Source organism: Ciconia boyciana, chromosome 7 (assembly GCF_034638445.1).
Source record: "Ciconia boyciana chromosome 7, ASM3463844v1, whole genome shotgun sequence".
Lineage (NCBI taxonomy): Eukaryota > Metazoa > Chordata > Aves > Ciconiiformes > Ciconiidae > Ciconia > Ciconia boyciana.
This window is the reverse complement of record NC_132940.1, coordinates 21,386,028-21,402,362: the sequence shown is the minus strand read 5'-3', so window position 1 is coordinate 21,402,362 and position 16,335 is coordinate 21,386,028. Positions and strand designations below refer to the sequence as shown.

Genomic DNA, 16,335 nt, shown 5'->3' with positions numbered 1-16,335 from the left:
ATGGGAAATTACCCATAGATAACACATTATTCTGCTCAAGAAATCCATTTTATAGCATTTATTAGAAAGCCTTAATTCACATTTTCTTGTTTATGCCAAAGATACCAGATGAACAGTGACATTCCTTGATAGTGTATCTGTAATATCCTTTAAATGAAAAAATAAAATACAGGAAAAGTGCTGGCACAAGGGGCCATTCCTAATTATTTACTGAGACTTTCCCAACTGCCTGCCACATGGCAATCCTTTGGAGGATGGGCTGACGGAAGACGAGGCAGAGTGGTTCTGAAATCCCATGGACTTAAAGACAATTGCATATGAAATACCATGTTATGCAGTATCTAAAAGTGAAACTCCCTCCTAAGAATAACATTTATAAGGGCTGTCTGCCCAGTCTACATATGGAATTTTGAGTGATCACATGTTTTTATTACACAATGAGAGCAGCAAGAGTAAAAAAAGTGTATGTTTCTGGTACCATGGTGTACAGGTTATACAAGTACAACTATGGCCAAATCTATGAGATTAGAAAAAGCAGTTGGTGAAATAATTGATGCTATGCTGCAGGAAATAAAATAGTCTTGCCATTCTTAAAAATGTTTCACACTTCAGTCTTATTTATTACATTAAAAAGATGGCAAACAGGGACTCTTAGATGTTGTTTATAGAGTTGAAACACAGGCATAGAAGGGGAAGTAAATTATGATGGGTCCCACCATGTCATCTAATTCAGTCAATGACGAGTATGAAGATTGTAAGAAGACGCGGGAAGAGTCAATGGGTGCTACCTCTCTGTACAGCCATAGAGGGATACCGTGATCCACATTATTCCACTGGGTTCTAGGGGCAGAGTTTGGGAATAACACATAAAGAACAGCTGTACAGTGTTCACCTGTCTCACAGTGGTGGAAACTCCCACAGTTACCTGTTATCTATCCTAATGCTGCCTACACTTGCTTTAAAGGTGATGAGTCAGGCATATGCAGCTGCTGTATTGCACACTCATTGCATGCAAGCTCTGTATTTCCGGCAAGCTTCTGAACCAAGGTCCCTTAGATCAAAGGGCAGACTCTAAGGGGAAAGCACAGAGGGTCAGGACCTGCCTTATGCTCCTGTATAATTCTCAAATTACCAAAAAAAAGCTGAAGCTCCCTTTTCTGTCATATCCTCTACTCTGCCCCAGGAGAGGGTGAGGTTAGAGCAAATCTGCATTCTGAAACAGTTGCTGCTTCTGATAGGCATGAATCATGGTCATGAATTGGAGCTAAATTTGCTTAACTTAAGATCACCTGCTCTCAATGAAATCAATTAGTACCTAGCAGGAGCAAAAAGCTTATAGAGCTCAAGGAGAGCAGGAACAGGTCTTTGCTGGATCAAAGGCTTTTTCCAATGGGAAGAGTTACTAGAAGGAATAATGGATCAGTATTATGATCTCCTTAATCAATTATTTGGTTTCTGCTGAAATCTTACTGATTTAGAGAACTTAATTACAGAGGTGAGTTTTGCAACTGATTTAAAGAATCTGGGATTTCAATTTTTCAACTTTCCTGATACCTTTGATTAGAGTGTAGTAATGACTTTTCTATGGTGCATGTAACATAGAGGTCATAGAAAAAAAACTGTTTCCCCCCTCACGTCACTAGTATTTACACTGTTATATTTTTTTGAGGAACTAGAAAGAAGTCACCTGCTCTGTTCTGTACCAAACAGTATCCCTGTATGCCTATGCCTATTTGTCACAGTTATTCTCCTTTTTAACTTATGAAGATTATTATTTGTATCTGAAAGTCCCTTTGATGAGACTGCCTTTTGACTTTATTTTCTGGTTCTGCCTGCCAATACTAGGCCAAATTCTTAATTAGTATTGATATGCCCTGATTTTGCCAGAGACAGGCTGACTTTCAACTGTCAAGCTGCTGGCCATTGAGTTTACATCCTAATCTCTTTAGCTTTCTTCATTATCCTTCTTTTACTAAAGAAAGGACTAGTTCACTCTTTTCTGAACACATAATAATAAGAAACATGCTAAGCCATCCTGATCGCAAGGAAGGAAGTCCTACAGATGCTCAGGATTCATATGTTTTTAACAACAATCTAGCACATATCGTTGTAGCTCCCCATGGAGCAAAAGAAGTTTATCACATATTACACTATGTTAACTTCACATCCTGCTGCAGCACTCATGCTAATGTGAGGTGAAACGCAACATAGAGTAGAGTAACTTGATATGGAAGAAATACTTCTTAATGCTCATCCACAGAGGCAGGGAAAGAAAAATATTTCCCCCTGCTAGTGTACTTCCTTTTTTCCGTAATTACCTGGAAACTGTGAAGCCACCTGAGATAAACTGGGTGGAAAGGACCACTATGCATCCCGCATTGCTGTTTGATTAATTTCATTACATCCAAAGCATCTTTATTGGAAGGAGGTTTGGTTATGATTTCTTTCTTTTTTTTTTTTTTCTTTTCCAGTGCTCTGACTTTTCTCCAAGCAGGAGGATAATTCCAACTCATAACAGATGTAGACCATCCCCTAAGACTCAGGATCAATCAGACAGAAGGTGACTGTTCTGCTTAACATCTTAAGATTTACTTTGGTTTAAAAGTCTGGTTTGTGTCCTGCAGACCCATTATTTACTAAAATAAATGCTACAAATGCAGACATAGTAGGCTTGAAAAATAACAAAACTAGATTGAGTTTATACTCAAATGTAAACTGTTCATCACAGAGCAATAAGAAAAAAGACTCCTGATGCTGTGACAGAGTTAATAGCAAAAGCTCCACATGGTAAAAAGGGCAAGTGAGAAGAGAGGATGAAGAACAGGTGGTAGAAGAACAAGGGGAGGGGATAACAAAACAAGGGGAAAAGTGTATTAAAGGAAGAAGCTTAGACCAAAGAAGCATGTGCAGCCCCAGGGGTATGCTTGTGGCACTTCAAAAAAGGGCTGACTAACTTTGAGAGATAGTAAAAACAGAATGAAAAGAGGAAGGAAAGGCATGACAGCCTGTAGCAAAAAGTTAGAAGAGAGTTGGGAAGAAAAACATAAGGTACGCTCTGTATGGTATGTATGCTTATACATACTCCCACACTTCTTTCTTTGTAAAATATCCTATGGCTCTCTTACTGTGGACGTAGGAAGAGCACAAGTAGATGTAATGGCTTAATGTTGCTGATGTGTCCTGTGACTAAATATTTTTATTTAGGATATCAGTGTTCTGAACATGAGGCACAGACCATTTATAAAACCATAAAAGGGGGGAAAACCCCACAAACCCTACTGTGGAGTGTATAGTGATAATAGAAGTGATATCTGTATTGTAGAAACTTCAGATGCTCAGTTACTCAAGTAGGAATCAAGGTGTTACAATATTAAAATTTGGCCCAAACAGACTCATATTTTGAGTACTTTTATTCACCCTTCGTATTCGGTATCACTGTCATCTTTTATGGAAGAGATGCAAATCCTTGAAGTTTAGATATGGTGAACTTCAGATACACCATTGGTTTAGAAGAAACTACACATGCTGTTCTATATAATCAAAACAAGGACAAAAATTAAATTGATTCTGCCTTCAATGAAGGCATCAGTAATACAAATGGGTCCAGAGTCTGCTTATGACTTTGTCTGTAGAAAGTTTAAAGGTCTCTTTTGAGAGACTATGTGATAAGAGTTTAGCTTCTGCTGTGCATACAGCTTAATCTGTCCCATGAGCAGGCTCCTGTCAGCACCTTGGGCTTGCTGGTCCGAGCCCTGGGTGCATAGGCTTTCTAAGAAAGTGTTGTAAGGAGCATGTGTTGCTATTGCTTGTATTTAAATTGTTGGCTAAAACTGTACTTAAGGTTTAAACTCCATTTACTGTGGTTGCTCTTAAGGTTAGAGATGTACCCTTCCTTCTAACTGACTGTTTCAGTGGTTCCTTAAGAGGAACTATTTGTGATATAGCAATGGCTGCTCTTGATTATGTTCTGAACTCCTTTCATACAGCACATCTTTCTAAGCACTCCTTGAAGTTGGTGGGACCTGACTGCTTGTGTAGTCAAGGGCTATCTAAAGTCATCCAGAAAGATGGCTCAAGTCATCTCAGTTGACTCACGCCATATGCAACAGCTTTCTCATCTGAGGAGAAACTATTTGCCCCCTTGCTTGGGATGGCTAAAGGCTTCTTCATTGGAAGACACAGAGCTTTGCTGCAGCTGATTATGGAAGACTGGGCAAAATTAACCCCTCAAAGTTCCATCAGTGAATGCCTGGATTTATGAACATGCACTGTGTGTTGCAAACAGCAGATATCACAGATAAATGACCTTCAGTAAACAGAACACCAAATAATGATGTTGGCAGACTTACAGAATTTTTTGATATACAGAAATTAAATACTTTCTAAAGATATGTTTAAATTGGAGAATGCAAAGCACATACTGTAGTCCTGAAAGAAGAAGTTGCAGAAGAAGCTTTAATCCTCATTTCCCTGATGCTGAGTTTGTGTATAAATGCTATCCTTTGAGTCCTTTTCTGCTGCTACAAATGAGGCAAGGCACAGCTGATGGGCACTATGTCATTAGAAAATTTGAGCCATGAGGAAAGCTCACTCATATTTTGAAGCTTGCAGGGTCAGGGTAGAATAGCAACCGTTACTTTAGGAGCCTCTCTGGGCTGCTGTGGAGCAGTACAACTTGAGCCCTAACATAATCAAGAACCTGACCCTAAATGTTCTCTTAAACCTGGCCATTCGTGTGCCTGTTCTTTTATCTTTTCAGTTGGCAATAGTTAATTGAGAAAGACTTTAATCAATACTTTATGTAATTTAAACCTGATGCAACCAAGTAGCCTGCCTCTGAGAAACTTTCCAACAGAGGCTTGCAATCTTCCCAGGACTCAATGGTATTTTGATGAATAACATTTCTAGCAGGCTAACTTTCTAGCTAATTATCATCAAACACCTAGACAGGCTTTCTGCGATATTAGATCACAGAATCATAGAATGGTTTGGGCTGGAAGGGACCTTAAAGATCATCTAGTTCCAACCCCCCTGCTGTAGGCAGGGACACCTTCCACTAGACCAGGTTGCTGAAAGCCCCATCCAACCTGGCCTTGAACACTTCCAGGGATGGGGCATCCACAACTTTTCCGGGCAACCTGTTCCAGTGCCTCACCACCCTCATAGTGAAGAATTTCTTCCTTATATCTAATGTAAATCTACCCTCTTTCAGTTTAAAGCCATTACCCCTTGTCCTATCACTACATGCCCTTGTAAAAAGTGCCTCTCCAGCTTTCTTGTAGGCCCCCTTCAGGTACTGGAAGGCTGCTAGAAGGTCTTCCCAGAGCCTTCTCTTCTCCAGGCTGAACAACCCTAACTCTCTCAGCCTGTCTTCATAGGAGAGGTGCTCCAGCCCTCTAATCATCTTTGTGGCCCTCCCCTGGACTCACTCCAACAGGTCCATGTCCTCCTTATGTTGGGGGCCCTAGAGCTGAATGCAGTACTCCAGGTGAGGTCTCACGAGAGCGGAGTAGAGGGGGACAGAATCACCTCCCTCGACCTGCTGGTCATGCTTCTTTTGATGCAGCCCAGGATATGGATGGCTTTCTGGGCTGCAAGTGCACATTGCCAAGTCATGTTGAGCTTCTCATCAACCAACACCCCCAAGTCCTTCTCAGGGCTGCTCTCAATCCATTCTCTTCCCAGCCTCTATTTGTGCTTGGGATTATCCCGACATGTGCAAGACCTTGCACTTGGCATTGTTGAACTTCATGAGGTTTGCACGGGCCCACCTCTCAAGCCTGTCAAGGTCCCTCTGGATGGCATCCCTTCCCTCCAGTGTGTGTCAACCAAACCACACAGCCTGGTGTCGTTGGCAAACTTGCTGAGGGTGCACTCAATCCCACTGTCCATGTTGCTGACAAAGATGTTAAACAGCACCGCTCCAAATACCGACCTCGAGGAACACCACTCGTCACTGGTCTCCACTTGGACATCGAGCTGTTGACTGTAACTCTTTGAGTGTGACCATCCAGCCAATTCCTTATCCACCAAGTGGTCCATCTGCCAAACCCAGATATGCTTTGAAAAAAAAAACAAACTTCAACCATGGGGAGAAGGGAATTACAGATCCATAGGTATATACACATTTTCAAATCTTGAACTAGTGGTTCATTACAGTATCTTGGTGGTAAAATATAGCATCTTATAGTTGTTAGATAGCAAAAATAACAACTGATTTTGAAATTAAAAATCACAATCCACATAGAGAGCCCTAAATTGTATATTAAAAATTAAATTAAGTTGTAGAACTTTTAAATGGCAAACCATGTTTTCCTCCAAACACGTATGTTTTGGCCAAAGGGATTCTATGCATTTTTGGTTTTGTTGAGGAGTGCTTTATTTCAACCCTAAAGGAAAAAAACAGAAACCCTACAATACAGCCTACCAAAATTCACAGATCTATATAGAACTTACAGCAGTTGTTATTCCAAGTGTATTATTCCTATTCTAAAACACTTTGAGGTTACACTTAGTCATAAATATTTCTAGTCTACTAGTCCCCTCTTCATCTTGTTCTGTGGAATTAGTATGAGATGGAGGTATAGACTTACAAGGAAAAAAGTGTTACTGGAAGAAGCAAAGCCAGCTATGTCTTCCTCTGCCAGACTGCATCCTTTCAAATTCATTCTGCTGATACTAAGGCTTGTTCGTTGCAAGATCACAGCCTACAGCTGTAGTGAGTAGTACTTGCTCAGTGTCACATTACTCAAGCAGTGCAAAATCAGATCCAAGGCCAATTGTGTTACCATGGCTTTAACGGGGGTGGGGGGAGCTCACCATCTTTAAATGGCTGTATGTACTTGCAAAGCATATAACCCAAAACCAGAGCTGACAGTTTAAGTATATGATGGGAGAATAACAAACAAGCGTAACAAACAGATGGGCCAGCCAGTCTGTTACAACGTGGTTCAACTGCAGGTCTGGCTGTGTGTGTGTGGGGGAGCTCCTTAGTCAATCTTAATTGTCATAGCTCCATTGACTTCGGTATTTACAATAGCTTTATTTATATGATGATGATTAATTTCTTCTGTGATTGAGAAAAAGAATAAAAAATAAAAAGGCCTTCTAAATCCTATGATATTCTGTTCCTTTCAGGCTTATAGCAAATATATCTGGTGACAGTGATATAGGTTCTCTCTGCAGTAAGTGTGAAATGACAAGTATGCATGTATATATATGATCTCATTGTCAGTATTTGACAAGCTTAAAAAAAATGTTTTGGCTATAGAAGCTATTGATGTAGGTGTTATGAGGCACGTGGGAGGGATCCTTCAAGTTTTCGGAAGGTTTTGAAGCAGGAATTTGCCGTTTGGGCTAAAAGGACTATATCTGTGCCCCCTCTCCCTCCCTGAGTCCCAGCCAGGTGGAGATCACACTTTCCCAGCTGGCTGTTGTGGCTGTAGTTCACCTAACTGCAGGCATTCTGCAGGAAGGTGGAATGCAGCTTAGCCAAAAGTTGCCATAGCAATGGATTATCATGCAGTTAGAGTCAAATCTTGGACACGTAGGTGCTGCAATGAAAAAAGTGATAATTGGTACAAATTTGGGGAAGGAACTCTAGTGGACATAATCTTAAAACCAAGTGAACAAAAAAACCACCAAAAACCAAACAACCAAAACCAACCAAAGAAAACTACCAGGAAGACAAACCTTTTACTTTGCTCCTTTGTGTAAGAAGTGGACAGCTCCACAAACACCATGATTTTTTTTTTTTTTTAAGATCTAACCCTGCATGAGGTAAATAGCACCCAGCATAATACAGTACATCTTTATTAGGCATACATTTCAGTATTCCATTAAAGTTGTTGTTTTCCTGTGTGAGACTTAAATATAATATCTGGCAAAAAAACCCCAAACATGATGTAAAATGATAGATGATCAGAGAAGTGACGACATTGTGTATGCAAGACATTTGTCTAGAAAAGCTGTCATAAGGTCAACTGGTATTATGGGGCTACTGGTAGGTAAAGAAGAAGAGAAAGGTAGAAGAAATAGTTTTGGAGGAAACAAAAATAAAAGAAAAAATTAAATTTTTTAATCTGATCAAAATCCACAAATTTAGGCATGAGATTAGACAATGTAAACTTGTTTTATTTGGTGGGAGAGGATTTATTTTTTTAAAGCATGGTGTGTGTTCTATAGCAGTAGTCATTTTCAGTGGAAATAAGATGGTCTGCATTGATAGATTACGTTTGTGATAAGGGGTTAATTTCCAGAAGGAAACTGGTTTAGCTTAGATTTTTTTTCATCAGATTGACTCTGCTTGATTTGATGTAGTGATCTAATATGACCTTGATTAAATTAGAGAGAAAATGATGATGCAGACTGTTTGCTCTATTGACGATTGCTACCTTAGGCTAGGGTGGCAGAGAATTAACGTCTTGCCCATATTTTGCAGGGACCTTGGGAAGGAATTAATTTCTCCTATTCATTTCAATCTTGCCAAGAAGGCAATAACTGTTGCTGATTGTAAAGTTGGCTATTTCTGAAGTGGTGAAATAGGCCTCAGGAATTTGCTCAAAACAGTCCAAGACAGATGACTACCGTGCCATCAGCCTAGTAGTTTAGCAAGGACATAGGGATGTACTACAAGCCATTTATATTATCTGAGCATCAGTTCTCTAGTCAACAACTGAGGCTGTGGATAGTCTTTATCCACATCTTATACCAACAGTTGGGGGCTACAGCCACATCTGAGACTTGTAAGTGGAAACAGGCTTTCTTCTACGCAGTGTATAGGTCCTGGGTAAAAGTCAGCTCTATAGCAAGGTAAGGAAGAGAAATTTTCTTGAACTATCCCATGGAAAACTTAGTCAAGTTTTTGTTCTTTTTGCCCTATTTGCTGGAAGCTACAGAGCAAAAGGTGTACTGGTTAGTGCTTTGGGGGCTTCTACTTCATGTTTCCAGCCCAAGCACTATGTTACCTTACAGCAATTATTTATGCAATGTAAAGCACCATAGAACAGTTTTTCTCCAGTAATATTTCATTGCTTGGCTTAAATAAAATATTCACGTTAATTACCTGTATCTGTTAAGTGTTGATGGCTGTTGAATACTATTATAAAATCCAAGTTATAGCTGGGGTCCGTTGCACTGAGTACTGTAAAGACCTGGAGAAGACAGTAGCCTCTATTAGAGAATTATTTTCAACTTGCAGCCTTTTAACTCTGTGTTTAAATCTTGCCATAGGAGCAATACATTTCGCTGTGTGTATGGCCACAGCTGCTGAAGTCATAGGCCAGTGTAAACGAATCATTTGCAAGTAAATGGAACTCTCTATAGGAAGTATCTCACAGGCATGCAAAGAGTTGGGTTAAAAATGTGCAGAGTCCTATTTAGTGTTTACATAGAGCACGGGTGGAGGGAGACAGCTTCACTGTTTTAATGCCAATCCAGTATGTATTTAAGTAACATGAAAAAGAAAATTTTAATTTTTGTGTACTGTAATAACTAAATGGGAAGATGTCTGTTAATATAAAACTGATATGTGCTCTTACACAGCTAAACAACTAATGTCACTTGTAAATTTTCATCTCCAAGCAAGCACACAGTCCTCTGGGAATGTCACGCATCATACGTATGCTAGGGAGAATGAAAGTGTTCGCATTACAAAATCAGACAAGGTAACTCTTTATTCTTGTTTAGCCTTTACTGTTAAAACTGAGATTTCTCTGGTAAACCTGCCTACCAAGTTGACTTATGATGAGGCTAGCATATAGTTCCTATCAGTTGCTATGGTTTTTCTTTTGTAGTGCTCTCATTAGTACTTTAATAATAGATTCTGCAATGACTGTCAGATTTTTTTTGTTTGGTCACAAGGCATAGCTGAAGGTGTTGAAAAGGTACTAAACTATCTTAAAACTGCTGTTGCTGATCATTGGGAATTGCCAAGTATGTCTGGGATTTCAGCCATGACAGTAATGGATGTATTGTGGAGACAAAGGACTAACTGCAATTACTTAAAGGGACATTGAGTTACCATCAGTTATTGTATTTCTTTTAGGCAAACACAAACCTGTTTGTTCCTTTTTGAACTACTAAATAAGAACAATACATACACACCAACAGTTTATTTGTTTCAAGGATGTTAATCTGGTGGCAGTTTTTCTTTACAAAATAGTCATTTAAAAAAGTAAATGGTAGCCATTTTGTTTGTCAAATGTTTGTTTTGTGAGGCATTTGAAAAGCTATCAAAGTTGAAACCAGTTATGCTGCAACTGTAGAGACCAATAGTAAATGGTAGTAATATTTTGTAAACAATTCAAGAGGCCAGTTTGTACCTTGTCAGTATCTCTGGAAAGCAACACAACTACAGAAATCCTATTAACAAAAAAGAAAAATCTCCTGCTCTTGTTGGAAGGGATGAATTCATACCAATAATTCAGTGAATATATTTGTGGTGTCTGTCTATTTTACAGGCTGATCTTCCTCTGATCTCACTGCATGCTTCCCTTTGAAACTGCAAGCACAGAAGTAGTTAATTTGGCATGGTCATAAGCTAGGCAGTAAGTCACCATCTCTAATATTTACCTGACTGGAGAAATACTTGCTGTTGGCAGAAGTTAGGTATGTAGTAAACCCATTCTCTAATAGCTTGGCAGTCTGACTTCTTGGAGACTTGGAAACCTTCTGTGCACAGGGGATGGAGGGCTGGAAGGTCAGTTTGCACAGACACCAACCAGTTGACGTTTACAGGAATCTCAGGTGACCTCAGTATCATTTTGTCCTACTTCACTGCTGCACAATGAAAAGGCTCCAAACCAGGTCTCATTCAAAAGGCAGACCTCACCCTTGTCACAAACTTGCTGACACAGGGAATGTAGAAGATGCAAATAATGAAGTGTACTGGGCCTCAGTGCAAATGGTCTGATCCTTCAAAACAAAACTTATTTTTCACTCTTCTCATCCTAGAGGTGCGTATGTCTGGAAAGGAGCACCCTTTGCTTCTAACACCCAGGGCTGAAAGAGATGGATGTGACACCCCTTCCACCACCACAACCACAAGATGTCTCAGAGGCAACTAAGTGACTTCAGATTTTCAAATCCTATAGTGGATTTCCTTTTTTGTCCAGAAAGGATAATTTGGTCTGATGTAACTGAGTGGTTGCACAGTGTCTCTAAAATTAAGTCCAACATACTTTTCATGTAAAGTACTTTCAGCCTCCTCTTCCCCAGGTTCAATGCTCCAAAATCCCATCTTAATCTGAGATCTGTAATTGCTTTTATCCAGGGAAGACTCATGCTAAATGTGTATACTTTTTAGCTTATAAACACTCAGATTTCCTGACTATTCTACCTAGCTAAGGTTCAGCAACGTGAGAAGCACATTAGGAGACTGAAAATAATTCGAGGCACATACAGAGAAAAGACTCTCAGACCAGTGCAAACCCAGGGCATCAATTTAGCAATTCTCAAGCTTAGTAATAAATATAGGATTTTTCTACAGATGTCTTCACTGGAGACTGGAGGGGGAAAAAAATAGACAGATTTTTCCATCCCCTAAAATATCCTAAAGAAACATTTGGTGGCATTTAAATAGGAAAACATTATGCTATGCCAGAAACAAGTTTTACTTTTTAATATTTCTTTGAATTGCATGATAGTGGTTATCAAAAGATGTTTGTGGTGTGAAAATATGTGGGTTCTTTTTGCTTAATTTTTTTCCCCCAAGATGATCATGTTGAAACTTGTGGTCCTTGGTACATCTGAAAAATTATAAAGCAGTTTAGGAGACAAGCTTTTGTTTACACTGCCACAGATGGCTGGAATAAATTAGTGGACTCAGTAAAGAACAGTTCATTTTAGTTTAAAATGCATTTGGACACTTATCAAAGCTCACATGGTGGCCATTTTATGTTATTTATTCATCTGTTTGTGCTTTACGATTCCATGCCCAAAGGCTATGTCTGAGTAACGGTCAGAGTTTCCTCCTAACAGAACTTATAATTATGTATATCTCACACTTCAAGCACATTTGTACTCCTGTACTGTGGCATGCCCTGGGTTATCCTGTGTAGCTACTCTTTCTGAAGATCACTGCAAATCTAATTGTAAGCAAGCAGATTAGAAAGGCAAGGTAAACTTCTTCACTAATGTGAATGTTTTAAGTTGAGCATTTTCCCTAAATGGGTGAAGAAATGCATACAGTTGTAACCATATACTTCCTTCAACGTCAACGCTGCTATTTGGGAGAGGTAGTGAGAGCAAGACTTCCCAAATTAACTCTTGAATTCCAGTCCCCCTGGACTGGATTAGAATGAGGGAGGACAAAGGATGGCATAGTTACTCTATGGCTCTTCACTTACGGACCTTTCAGAAACAGTACAGTAAAACCTCTCCCTCTCACACTTCAACTTTTTCATGTGTATACACTTGTTTCCTCCTTGACACCAGTACAGTGAAGACATGCAACACAGATGTCTTCAGAGTTGATGAACCTGGCACTGGAATAAGTGGGGCTACTTCTTTCAACTTTAATAGGGGATTTGCCTTGTCCTGGGAAAGTCAACAACACTACTACTGTGACTCCTAGCGTAAGGCAAGAAATCAAACTAACATCTGAGTAGCTGTTGGGAGCCTTCAGGAGCAGCTTGTCATCTTCATGGCATTTTCTTGCTAATCCCATTTCTCTTGGACCCTTTGCATACTGGATATATCACCTTTAGACTATTGCACTTGGGAGTTGACAAGCCAAACTGAGAGGTCAGAAACAGCAAATAACTGAAATGTAAATCTGTGCACTGTCATACTGAGGTGCTCAAAGAAGGTAAAAGAGCAACTTGGGTTCACTTCAAGCTTTTCTCAATCCCATGAATTTGACAGATGAACTTGCTTAAGTGTAATGAGTAATCTGGCTTGCTAAATCAGGCATTCAGATGTTGGGAGACGCTAGCTGTGAGACTGTAACCATCACTCTTCATCATATACAATGAGTGAGGAAACTGGTCCTGGAATAAAAATACTATGTGATTAAAGACTGCCCACCAGGTCCAAGTTACAACTGCACAGGAAATTAAAGTCTGGAATGTCCCGTCTCTCTAGTACGTGAACTGATGTGAATCAGTGGCAGTTTTGAGGAAAAAGTGGGGAGTTGCTTGTATGATAAGTCAGTACACTGAGACCTCTAGGCTCCCTAATACATCACTGCCAGAATTTGAATGCTGAACTTTCAGAGTTTACAGTTTACCCTTTAAACTCACAGATTAACTACTGCAATGGCTGGAGGAGAAGAATCTTTTGTTTTAGATTGCAGGTTGTGTTCCTGGAACCATTTGAATTTGAAGGACATGGCCTTGCTCGCTGCCTGGTGCCCTGCTCTGCCCTCCCAACCAGGCAGCCATTCCCAGCACAAGGCTGTTGCTGCTGTGGTGGCAGTGAGTGCCTGGAGGTTTTCTGAGAAAGTTCATGTGCAATTATTTCTTTGGCATGTGAGCAAATTTTACCTGAAGAGCACAAGGAACAAAAGGTTAATGGCAATTTTCAAAAGCCTGTAACTCAACCAAGCCTCAACAGCATTTCATGCCAGAAGTGGAAGTTAGGTCTTTAGCATCACTGCTCTGTTTCTGCTGCTTTCAAAACCCTGCTAGGGGGGAGAAAAAAAAAATTTAAAAATCAGAGGCGTAGCACTTCTTCCAGAAAAAAGCCAAAACTATATTTAGGCTGCGTAACACTTCTCTTATTAAAATTTGTTATAACTTCTGCTTTAGAAAAGTGGGAAGACTTGTATTCTGATGAATGTTGTGCATGCCTCCCTGTTTTTGCTCATTTATTTCCTGAAACAAAGTTCAGCTGTACAGAAGCTCAGTGCTGGTAAGAGCACTATTTGCTGCAGCTGAGATTCCAGAGATCAGAAGGGTGATCCATGGAAGGCCAGCCCTCCCAGACTGCTGGGGGAAGGGGGCAACTGCAGCAGGCTGACACAGACTGGCTGACTGCCATGGTTTTCAGGCAGTAAGTTGATCCCCAGGAGAAATGTGTGGGAGGGGAAATAAGAGGAGCCCCCCTCTACCAAGAAATACAAATTGTGAAGTAAGGCAGGGTATAGTTAGGTCTCTGAATCCCTTTCTCTGACCTGTACTTATTGGCAGAATAAGTCCTGCTGCATTTGGAGGGGAAAACCCTACTTCTATGAAATTTAGATGGTGTTACTCTTTACTGGTTTCACAGGGCAAAAATCCTACAGGCGTCATGTTCATTTGGCTTGGTAGGTAAATGGTGGTAACCAAGGATTTATAACCCGCAGTGCAAAAGAGAAAATGTGTGTGATGACACTTTCCAAAAAGAAGTGGATGTTCCTCAAAAGGATGTTATCTGTAACAGCTGAAAACCTGGCAGGACAGAATGAAACTGGAGAGTCCAGTGGCTGCTGCTAGTCTCTTCTAATGTAACTGCTCCTTTAGAACAAATGAATGCAAACTGAAGATGGCTGGACACAAAGCAGTTTATTATTTCATATACATGGAAATATTCCTTGTGAAAATGACTTACGGGCCTAATGCACTTGTATAGTCAATATACTGCTGTAGATCAGGAGCAAACACCACTAGAAAACTCCCCAGCTAGCACCAGAGACCACCGAGCTGGCTCAGCAATGTCAATATTAATGAAATGAACCAGATTCTTGGATTCGTTAGAGATAAGTACTAGCAATGCAGGGGATCCTGCATCTGATTTTCCTGCCAACACTTTAACTGCTTTGCATGGGTGATTGTAATCAGCAAGAATTGTTATGCGATAGTGCTGAAACAGAGACTTGAGAAAACACAGCTCTCACTTGAGACACAAAAGACCGCAACCTTATTTCTCCGCATCTTACAAGGGAAACAAAATCTCCACTGGGCATCTTGAAAGTGCTCATTTACAGAGATGGAAAGAAATAAAATAATTACAATGCAAAGGAAAATTTCCATGCTATTCCGTGAGAGGCATTCTCTCTGGAGACATGAAAGGAAGAGAAAAGGCAAACCTATTCTCTACTGCACCCAAAGGGTCATCAGTGTGCAGAAGCTACTTATACTTTTTCAGGCTTTTTATAAAGCAAATAAGAGTGGGAAGCCCTTTTTTGGTCCTTTTTATGCTGTAATAAAGAAGAGTAGAATGAAAGCTAACCGGATAAAATAAGTGCTGTAAAGAGCATGTTGAACACCAGATATGGGATTCTCTTTTGCGAAGGGGAGAGAGCCCAAGAAGTCGCCTGGCATGCAAACAGGAAAAGCAAAGACCAGTCATAATTAAAACTCCTCTATTCTTGTGAAATGATGAGAAAAGCTTTTATATTTTGGGTGTGCCTACTTTAAAGTGCTGTCTAGAAACTGATGTTACAGTGTTTGAGTTTTTTTCCAAATGGAGAATACCTGCTTTTGCTGTTTTTTGAGGTAGTAGGGAAGGCAGAACTTATTTGTAGGCATGTTACAGCAGGAATGTTTATTTCAATGATACTATAAATATTGTGTTTAAGGTATTAAACAACCGCAGGGTTTGGGAGGAAAGAAACTTAAGAGTGCACAGGGGCCGCGTGACCTGGCCTGCTTGCCTTTGCGGCACTCCCTGCGGCAGGATGGCTTCTGCGGGGGGGATTCTCCTGAGGGGACACAGGGGGAGGAAAGGCTCGCTGTGCCTGTGGGGAGCAGGGTGAAGGTTCAGGGACAGCCCAGGCCAGTAATGCTGGAAGGTGTATGTGTGACCCCGGGAAGGGTCCTCCCTCTTTGCCTCTGGGCGGGAGAGCGGCTGCGGCCCTGGCGTGCAGCTCCTCTTGTGGGATTTTCATGAAGTGGAAAAACAACCGGGGTGAGGTTCGGCCCTGTCCCTGCTTACCCTTCCACCAACCGGGCATGGGGAGGACGATGGCGAAGGAGGCCGTGGCATGCATGTGGATGACGGCGAAGGAGGCTGCGGCGTGCCGGTGGACTGAGAAGGGGTGAGTGCCCGTGGGCTCTAGCGAGGGGTGCCGTGGCAACTCACGGAGGCGAGGCTGGGCCGCCGGGCACCTGCCCTTTGGGCAGCGGCGATGCCACGGCCGCGCCGCCTGAGGCCTGCAGCTGCGGGGCCGTTTCCCAGCGGGGGGAGCGTGCCGTGAAGCCCCTGCGGAGAGTTTCTGCCGAGCCGCGTCCTCTCCCCTCGGTGACCATTGACGCCCGCCGCGGGCCTGAGGTGAAGCGGCGCGAGCGCTCACCGCGCCGAGGCGCCGGGCCGGGAACGCTCCCGTCCCGCGGGGCCACCTCTCCCTCACGCCGCCGGGCCGCCCCTGACCCGGCGCGGCTGTGCCCGGCGGGGCGGCCCTGGCCCCGGCCCCGG

At 41.5% G+C, this 16,335-nt stretch overlaps 1 long non-coding RNA gene across 1 annotated transcript; it reads right to left on the bottom strand.

Moving 5' to 3' along the window:
* Positions 1–1,144: 1,144 nt before the first annotated feature.
* On the bottom strand, positions 1,145–16,288 carry LOC140654269 (uncharacterized). The gene is made up of 3 exons (XR_012043380.1): positions 15,856–16,288; positions 9,065–9,152; positions 1,145–6,060 (listed from the first exon to the last, which is right to left on the bottom strand). It is a non-coding gene; the product is annotated as an uncharacterized lncRNA (long non-coding RNA).
* Positions 16,289–16,335: the final 47 nt, after the last annotated feature.